Genomic DNA, 10,150 nt, shown 5'->3' with positions numbered 1-10,150 from the left:
TTAGTTCCTTTTTTATGTCTCTATTTTAGTTTGGTCAGGGCGTGCGTTGGGTTGGGCATTCTATGTTTTTGTTCTATGTGTTATAGTTCTATGTGTTTGGCCTGGTATGGTTCCCAATCAGAGGCAACTGTCAATCGTTGTCTCTGATTGAGAACCATACTTAGGCAGCCTGTTTTCCCACTATGGTTTGTGGGTAGTTGTTTTCTGTGTCTGTGTTTTCACCATACAGAACTGTTTCGATTTTCGTTGTTTCACGTTTGTTATTTTGTGTTCAGTTGTAATACATTTAACATTGACACGTACCACAATGCATATTGGTCTGATCCTTCCTATTCCTGTTCCTCAGATGAAGAAGATCGTTACATATACACGGTTTCTGGTTAGGGTAGGTTTTAATAGTCACTAAGGGTAGGCACATTTTGGAGTGGTCTTTTACTGTTCCCAGCACAAGGTATCTGTCTAATGATCATGCTGTTTAATCAGATTCCTGATATGCCACACCTGTCAGGTGGATTAATTATCGTGGCAAAGGAGAAATTCTCACTAACATTTGAGAGAAATCAGCTTTTTGTGTGTTTGGAACATTTCTGGGATCTTTTATTTCAGCTCATGAAACATGGGACCAACACTTTACATTTGTTGTTCAGCATATATATAGATTGTAAACATTAGTGGGGTATACTGGGCCGAGTATCAAACCTTGGGGAACCCCTTTATGTAACTAAAGGAACTCAGATTTGACCCCATCTACCTTGATGGCCTGAGTTCTGTCATTGAGATAATTATGAAACCATTGGCAAGCATCAGTACCCAACCCTATTGAGGATAGCTTATTCAACAGAAAAACATGGACTACAGTATCAAAAGATTTTAACAAGCTACAAAATTGGCAGCACAATTCTTTCTATCATCTAAGGCATTTGCAATTTAATTTGCAACAACAATGGTAGCCATAGTTGTGCTTAACTGGCTGGCCAAGACCGGTTTGACTACCATTTCTTTCAAATAGGAAACCAGGATGTCACGCCCTGGTCGAAGTATTTTGTGTCTATCTTCATGTATTGGGTCAGGCCAGGGTGTGGCATGGGTTTTTGTATGTGGTGTGTATATATTGGGATTGTAGCTAGTGGGGTGATCTAGCAAAGTCTATGGCTGTCTGGAGTGGTTCTCAATCAGAGGCAGGTGTTTATGGGAACCATATGGGAACCATATTTAGGCAGCCATATTCTTTGAGTTTGTCGTGGGTGATTGTCCTTCGTGTCCTTGTTCCTGTCTATGTGTTAGTGTACACAAGTATAGGCTGTTTTCGGTTTTCGTTACGTTTATTGTTTTTTGTAGTGTTTGTATTTAGATTTGTGTTACGTTTGGTTATTAAATTATGGATCGCAATCTACACGCTGCATTTTGGTCCGACTCTCCTTCACCACAAGAGAACCGTTACACAGGAATAGGAAATATGAAGCCAAACAGGAAGCCAGAGATACATTTTTTCAGTAATGATGGAGTCTAAAACTACTTGCTTAGGCAGGGAAGTAGAGGAATTACCAAGCTTCAGTGAATTAACAGTTTTCCAGAATTTAGAGGGATCACTAACAGAGTATTTTTTGGGGGGGGTTCTGTGGTTCGTATTGACCGGCAGGGATGTTCCTGTCCCACCGCGCACTAGCGACTTCTGTGGTGGGCCTGGCACAATACACGCTGACATGGTTGCCAGGTGTACAGTGTTTCCTCCGACCCATTGGTGCGGTTGGCTTCCAAGTTAAGAGGGCATTGTGTCAAGAAGCAGCGCAGCTTGGCTGGGTTGTGTTTCGGAGGATGCATAGCTCTTGACCTGTAACTACCAATTGGATAACACAAAATTGGGGAGAAAAAGGGATAACAAAAATAATAAAACCTCTCGAGCCAGCTAAGGCATCCCTGGTTTCTTCGGCAGTGGCACACGGACCCGACTTCACCAACCAAAACAAAAAACAACAAAAAACTCCCTGATGCTTCCAATATTGGTGTCAGCATCTGTGAGGACAGACACTGGGAGAGGGGAAGCAAGTACAGGGACTGAATATTTTATAAATAACAGACATGAAACAAAACACGGGCGCCTGGACAAGGGAAACATAACGACATTAATGCTGACATGGGGATCAAATTGAGAAATAGACAGATATAAAGGAGGCAATCAACAAAGTGATGGAGTCCAGGTGAGTTCAATGAAGTGCTGATGTGCGTAACGATGGTGACAGGTGTGCGTAATGATGGGCAGCCTGGCACCCTTGAGTGCCAAAGAGGGGGAGCGGGAACAGGCGTGACAGATACGGCATTTCTACCCTATTTGCAGCTCAAATTGTCAGGATTTGCCCAGGATTGTTTTGGTCACTAGATGCCCCCATTGTGCTTTTTTGACCCTTTTGTTTTTCCCTTGTTCTAGTTATTGGTTGTACCCGTGCCTCATTTCCCTTGAATGTATTTAAACCCTTAGTGTTCCTTAGTTCTTTGCTCTGGTTTTGTTCTTGTTTATTTTTTATTATTCTTTTGAGGTTTGTTTTTTCCCTGCAGTTCTTACCACTTTGTGGATTTTCCTTGTGTCTTGGAGGATATACATTTTTTCTCTTGGAATTACTTTTGACGTTGTGGATTTATGTTTTTGCCTGAAGATTTTTTTCTTTATTAAATCACTGTCTCTAGTACTGCTGTGTCTGCCTCATCTTCTGGGTTCTGCTGACTATTAGTGGCTCAGTTTACTAAGTGACTAGTTTCTCACATCGGAGGCCTGAGTTTGTAACCAGGTCCTGACACAAATCAATAATAAAATGTAAATCCTCAAACGGTATTGATGTGGGATCTAAAAGTGTGATAGACAACAAACTGAGGGGTGTTGCTTATGGGAAGAAAAAAAAAACGTTTTCCGCCTTATACAAGCTGGTTGGCATCTCCTCCTCAAACAACAACATCCCTGCTCAGTTATGTTGGGAACAGGACATGGGTGTATCTCTCACTGCAGTACAGTGGGATGCAACATGGAAAAGCACAAAATCGAGGTTGGTACACTAATGCATCTGTTATGGAAATGTCCAGCCGTCAAAAGACTTTGGACTGAGGTAGGTGATATGTTGAATTTTGAATGTATAGTTTATTAACTAAAGATACATTGAAAAAGTAGTTATCTACATCCAAACTACTTTGTGAAAAATGATCATATGCAAATCTAAGATGTCATATAATATAAATAGCAAAAGCAGATCACTCTCCCGAGTCCCTTGTTAACAGGATGTGTTGTTGAGTCTATTAAATACAAACCTATGTTTCAAGTGAAAATGAGGCAGGTATTATGCTAACAAAGAAATGAAATTCTTGCCTACAATTTTAGAAGAAAAACAAAAAACCTAAAAGGGTTCTTTGGCTGTCCCCATAGGAGAACCGTGAAGAACCCTTTCGGAACCCCTTTTTCTAAGAATGTAGACCCACCTTTACTTTTTGCAAAAAAGTAATTTATTAGTAATTCCAGTTGTTTTCTACACCGCTACATGGCAAAATAGTAATTAACTACTGAAAACACTAACTATATTTGAATTTAGTTCAACTACCACCAAGCTACTGCAAAATGGAGTATAGTTACTAGTGGAGCTAAATGTACAGTAGCTCACTACTCCCTATCACTAGAAAGACTACACAATGGTATTTCCAAGTGGCTTTACAACCTTACACAGCTTGCTTCTCTCTCTCACCCCCCTTAATTTTACTTCTTATACTTTCCCCAGAATTTGTGAGCCATTGTGAATGCGGTAGCTAGCAAATTTACAACACAACACTATCCATGTTGTAGCCTACTGTTCAGTGTAGGGTTTGTTGTAATTGTAGTTTTGTCCTCAACTGTTCTTGTTTGTATGCTCTATCCCAGTGGTGCAGTCAGGCCAGTCCTAGTCTGCTGCTCTCTGCTCCACAATGACAACACCGACCACCCCTTACACACAATATTGCTGCAGCCAATCCTCAGCTTGACGTTTAACCTCTCAACTCCCAGGAGTCACTCACTGAGAGAAGGTCAATAGACTTTCTGCAGAACATGTCTGCATACTAAGCAGTGAGTGCAGCAGACCACTGTCAATCCCATCGCTGGGGAGTGAGATTCGCTGTTCAAAGTGTTTATTTAGTTTTACACAGACTTATAGGGCTAATGGAATTTATTGATTTCACATGTCTCTCTTAATCAGTGGTAAATCAAATATGAGATTGTGGAGTATCTGACAAGCCCTGATCGATGTTTGGCATTAGAGGGAGGAGTGAATGTGTGAAAGGCTCTCGGTCTTCTTAATGTACACTGACCAAAAATATAAACGCAACATGGAACAAAGATTTTACTGAGTTACATTTCATCTAAGGAAATCAGTCAATTGAAATAAATAAATAAAGCCCTAATCTATACATTTCGCATGCCTGGGAATACAGATGGGGCCCTGTTGGTCACAGATACCTTTGCATCATGCAGTGCTTTGCATCATGCAGTGCATCTTTCGCATAGAGTTGATCAGGCTGTTGATTGTGGCCTGTGGAATGTTGTCCAATTCCTCTTCAATGACTGTTCGAAGTTGCTGAATATTGACGGAAACTGTGACATGCTGTCGTACACGTTGATCCAGAGCATCCCAAATGTGCTCAATGGGTGACATTTCTGGTGAGTACGCAGACCATGAAGGAACTCTGACATTTTCCGCTTCCAGGAATTGTGTATATATTTGTATTCAGCTTTAAATTATTATCTCACCGGCATGCATTGTTTCTCCACTCAATTGTGTATGTTCATGACATTTCTGGGAAGCTGCCAAACTAGGTTATTAGCCTGACTGTACGTACAGTATAGCCCACAGTATTGTGGTCATCAACAGTGTGGCTCACAGTATATGTCAGATCCTTGTACTTGTACATTTACAGTAGGGCAATTGAGAGATACTGCCTGAAAAATCGTGTAAACATTCTTTACGAGCCATAATGTTGAACAAAATGTAAAGTTTCTCTAACGGTTGCCTGTGCGGCTTGTCTTTCAGTTGCTCTAAATTTTGGACAAAACATCCACAGGAAAGTATTGCTTTACAAAATTTTCAGGGAGCTGGTAGGTATGGTTTGATTTGGCACTGAGGTAAAGTTTGTTTAATATTGGATATTTGGTTTTCTCTCATCTATAGCTATTGAACCAAGCATTCCATGAACAATGGGTTGGCAGGTAGCCTAGTGGTTAGAGCGTTGGACTTGTAACTGAAAGGTTACAAGATCAAATCCCCAAGCTGACAAAGTAAAATATATGTTGTTCTGAAGAAGGCAGTTCACCCATTGTTCCTAGGCTGTCATAAAAATATGAAATAACTGTTCTAAACCGACTTGCCCAGTTAAATAAAGGTAAAAAATCAGGAGAGGATGGAGAACAACACATAAAAAAAGTGTTTTTTTTAATTTGTTGGTATATTTAAATCCTAATAAACATTTAAAAAAGGTGTTGCTTGTTCTCCATCCTACTCTGATATGCCTACCAGCTTTCTAAAAAGTCAGGTAAACAATACTAACCTGTGGATATTTTGTAAAAAATGTAGAGCAGCTGAAGGACAAACCGCACAGACAAACGGTTTGTGCGGTTTGTAATTTTATTCAACATTCTGGCTTGTAAGGAACATTTACATGATTTTGCTGCAAGTATATACAGTTGAAGTCAGAAGTTTACATAAACCTACGGCAACTACATTTAAACTCAGTTTTTCACAATTCCTGACATTTAATCCTAGTGGAAATTCCCTGTTTTAGGTCAGTTAGGATCACCACTTTATTTTTAGAATGTGAAATGTTATAGTAATAATAGTAGAGAATTATTTATTTCAGCTTTTATTTCTTTCATCACATTCCCAGTGGGTCAGAAGATTACATACACTCAGTTAGTATTTGGTAGCATTGCCTTGAAAATGGTTTAACTTGGGTCAAACGTTTTAGGTAGCCTTCCACAAGCTTCCCACAATAAGTTGGGTGAATTTTGGCCCATTCCTCTTGACAGAGCTGGTGGAACGGAGTCAGGTTTGTAGGCCTCCTTGCTCGCACACGCTTTTTCAGTTCTGCCCACATATTTTCTATTGGATTGAGGTCAGGGCTATGTGATGGACACTCCAATACCTTGACTTTGTTGTCCTTAAGCCATTTTGCCACAACTTTGGAAGTATGCTTGGGGTCATTGTCCATTTGGAAGACCCATTTGCGACCAAGCTTTAACTTCCCTGACTGATGTCTTGATGTTGCTTCAATATATCCACATAAATTTCCATCCTCATGATGCCATCTACTTTGTGAAGTGCACCAGCCCCTCCTGCAGCAAAGCACCCCCACAACATGATGCTGCCACCCCATTGCTGGATGGATGGTGTTCTTCGACTTGCAAGCCTTTCCCCCTTTCCTCCAAACATAACGATGGTCCTTATGGCCAAACAGTTCTATTTTTTGTTTCATCAGACCAGAGAACATTTCTCCAAAAAGTACAATCTTTGTCTCCATGTGCAGTTGCGAACTGTAGTCTGGCTTTTTGATGGCGGTTTTGGAGCAGTGGCTTCTTCCTTGCTGAGTGGCCTTTCAGGTTATGTTGACATATGACTCGTTTTACTGTAGATATAGATACTTCTGTACCTGTTTCCTCCAGCATCTTCACAAGGTCCTTTGCTGTTGTTCTGGGATTGATTTGCACTTTTCGCACCAAAGTACGTTCATCTCTAGGAGACAGAACGCATCTCCTTCCTGAGCGGTATGACGGCTGCGTGGTCCCATGGTGTTTAAACTTGCGTACTATTGTTTGTACAGATGAACGTTGTACCTTCAGGCGTTTGGAAACTGCTCCCAAGGATGAACCAGACCTGTGGAGGTCTACAATTTCTTCTCTGAGGTCTTGGCTGATTTATTTTTATTTTCCCATGATTTTAAGCAAGAGGGACTGTGTTTGAAGGTTGGCCTTGAAATACATCCACAGGTACACCTCCAATTGACTCAAATGATGTCAATTAGCCTATCAGAAGCTTCTAAAACCATGACATCATTTTCTGGAATTTTCCAAGCTGTTCAAAGGCACAGTCAACTTAGTGTATGTAATCTTCTGACTCACTGGAATTGTGATACAGTGAATTATAAGGGAAATAATCTGTCTGTAAACAATTGTTGGAGAAATTACTTGTGTCGTGTACAAAGTACATCTCCTAACCGACCTGCCAAAACTATAGTTTGTTAACAAGAAATTTGTGGAGTGGTTGAAAAACGAATTTTGATGACTCCAACCTAAGTGTATGTATACTTCCGACTTCAACTGTACCAATGAATTGGTATTACAGGCTGATTAATCAGACTAGGTGACACCCAGAGTTCTAAAGCTGGGATTGTTCATGTTCAAGTCTTATGAACAGAATCATTTCAGAAGAGATTTACTAGCTGTCAAACGAAGTTCTCCTATGCCAATTATCTCAAATGGATTCATGGTAACACTAAAGGACAGGATTGACATGAATGAATGTACCCAGATAATTGCACTTTGAGGGATAATACATATTTATTGTTAGCAGTAGCTCAACTCAAATCAAAGTGTATTGGTCAAATACACATGGTTAGTGGATGTTAATGTGAGCGTAGCGAAATGTTTGTGCTTCTAGTTCCGACAGTGCAATAATATCTAACAAGTAATCTAACAATTCCCCAACAACTACCTAATACACACAAATCTAAAGAGATTAATATGTACATATAAATATATAGATGAGCGATGGCCGAGTGGCATAGGAAAGGTAGATGGTATAATGGTATACTGTATGTACAGAAGATGTTATACATTATGTACATATGATATGAGCAATGTAAGAAAGGCAAACATTATGAAAGTGGCATTATTTAAAGAGGCATTAGTTAAAGTGACAAGTGATCCATTCATTAAAGTGGCCAGTGGTTGGGTCTCAATGTAGGTAGCAGCCTCTGAGTTAGTGATGGCTGTTTAGCAGTCTGATGGCCTTGAGATAGAAGCTGTTTTTCAGTCTCTCGGTCCCAGCTTTGATGCACCTGTATTGACCTCGCCTTCTGGATGGTAGAGGTGTGAACAGGCAGTGGCTCGTGTGGTGGTTGTCCTTTTTGGCCTTCCTGTGACATCGGGTGCTGTAGGTGTCATGGAGGGCAGGTAGTGTGCAGTCTGCATCACCCTCTAGAGAGCCTTGCGGTTGAGGGTGGTGCAGTTTCCGTACCAGGCTGTGATACAGCCCGACAGAATGCTCTTGATTGTGCATCTGTAAAAGTTTGTCAGGGTTTTGGGTGACAAGCACTGTTGCGCCTTCTTCACCACACTGTCTGTGTGTGTGGACCATTTCAGTTTGTCTGTGATGTGTACGCCGAGGAATTTAAAACTTTTGTCCTTCTCCACTGCTGTCTCTTCGATGTGGATAGGGGAGTGCTCCCTCTCTATTGTTTCCTGAAGTTCACAAGCATCTCTTTTATTTAGTTGACATTGACTGAGAGGTTGTTTTCCTGACACCAAACACAGAGTGCCCTCACCTCCTCCCTGTAGGCTGTTTCTTGTTGTTGGTAATCGTTTATTGTCTTATTCGCGTTGGCCACGGAGAAGGAGAGCCCACAGTCCTTGATAGCCAGTTGGTCTGCGCATGCTCTGAGGACGTGGCTAGGGATGCCGTCTGGGCCAGAAATCTTGCGAGGGTTAACACGTTTAAATGTTTTACTCACATCGGCCACGTAGAAGGGGGGTGCAGTCCTTGATAGCGGTATGCGACAATGGCACTGTATTATCCTCAAAGCGGGCAAAGAGGGTGTTTAGTTTGTTCTGGAAGTGTGTCATCGGTGTCCGTGACGTGGCTGGTTTTATTTTTGTATTGATTTCCTGTAGACCCTGCCATATACCTCTGGCTGTATTATCGGTGGGGATGTACTGTAGCATGTAGTCATTGAGCAAATGCAATGCCAAAGCATAAGTATTCTGTTAGAAAACATGAAAGGACACTGAAACAAGGCATTTGTGTTCCCTTCTCTGAACAGTGAGAAAGGTTGTTGATATTTATTTATTCAAAACAGTAGGCATTCATTGCATTTTGAAATCCTGTGAATTTTAGCAAGACTTAAGTGTTGCTTGAGGGTTTTCTGAACTGGGAAGAGAGGGGTGGATATGCTAAAATATACATAAGTGAAGATCCAGGATTGCTCAATTATGAAGCAGCTTATGAAAACACCTGTAACAACTCTGATGCTGCATTTCAATTAGAGAGCAACCTCCCTGTGAATGCTAACATGCTATTAGGGCCATACACAGACCATTTCATGTAGCAGTTTGGAAGTACGCAGCCTGAAAGTAGTTAGGTATAGTACTTTATTATATGGTAACCTATAGTCAGGAGTAAATTTGTGTGGGGGTTACAAGGGACGTCCTGGTGCAGAGTGCCACCATCTCAGGATGGAAAACAGCATATAGTGGGAATTGATTAAATGGAAAATCAACTAGTTTTATGAACAGTGCCATCCCAATCTAACATGCAGGACAAGCCCACATCCTTGTACACATACATTAATAAATGAAAAAGGAATGTGATATTTGCAGTCTCTTGTATGCACGTCTCTAAAGGAAATTAAAGTATGTGTTGGAGGGAGGGTGATCTTGGATGATATTGGATATCAGCGATGATGAAGGGCAACAGGTGGTCTGTCCAGACGGCTGAGAGGCAGGTGGGATCGTCTCCTGGCAGAAGACTCATCTTCCACCTGCCCAGAGGACTTGCTACGCTGCCTGGCGACGCCTGCCTGTGCCCGTCATTGGCTGCCTTTTGGAACTCCTCCTAAAGCTTCTGGGCTGACAGCCACACAGGCAGATTAGAGGTGAGGGTAAATGTGTCTGTAATGAGCTAAAAACAGAGTTGCAACAACCTTGTGGACATACTGTCACTCTGAGTTTCAGGTTGAGAGATTGGTGAGTGGGTTGGTGTTATTATTTGGACGGGTATAAGGATGAGTGGACATCTAGATCAAATATTCCCATTTCCACTACTTAAAAAGTGGCCGGGGACAATACTTCTGTTTTTAAACTTTCCTTTCAGCTAAAAAAATAATAATCTGTGAAATCTACAGTTTGCATTTATTTTCCCTAAGGGGCCAGGAC

Source organism: Oncorhynchus keta, chromosome 22 (genome assembly GCF_023373465.1).
Source record: "Oncorhynchus keta strain PuntledgeMale-10-30-2019 chromosome 22, Oket_V2, whole genome shotgun sequence".
Taxonomy (NCBI): Eukaryota; Metazoa; Chordata; class Actinopteri; order Salmoniformes; family Salmonidae; genus Oncorhynchus; species Oncorhynchus keta.
Note: the sequence above shows the minus strand (reverse complement) of the source record.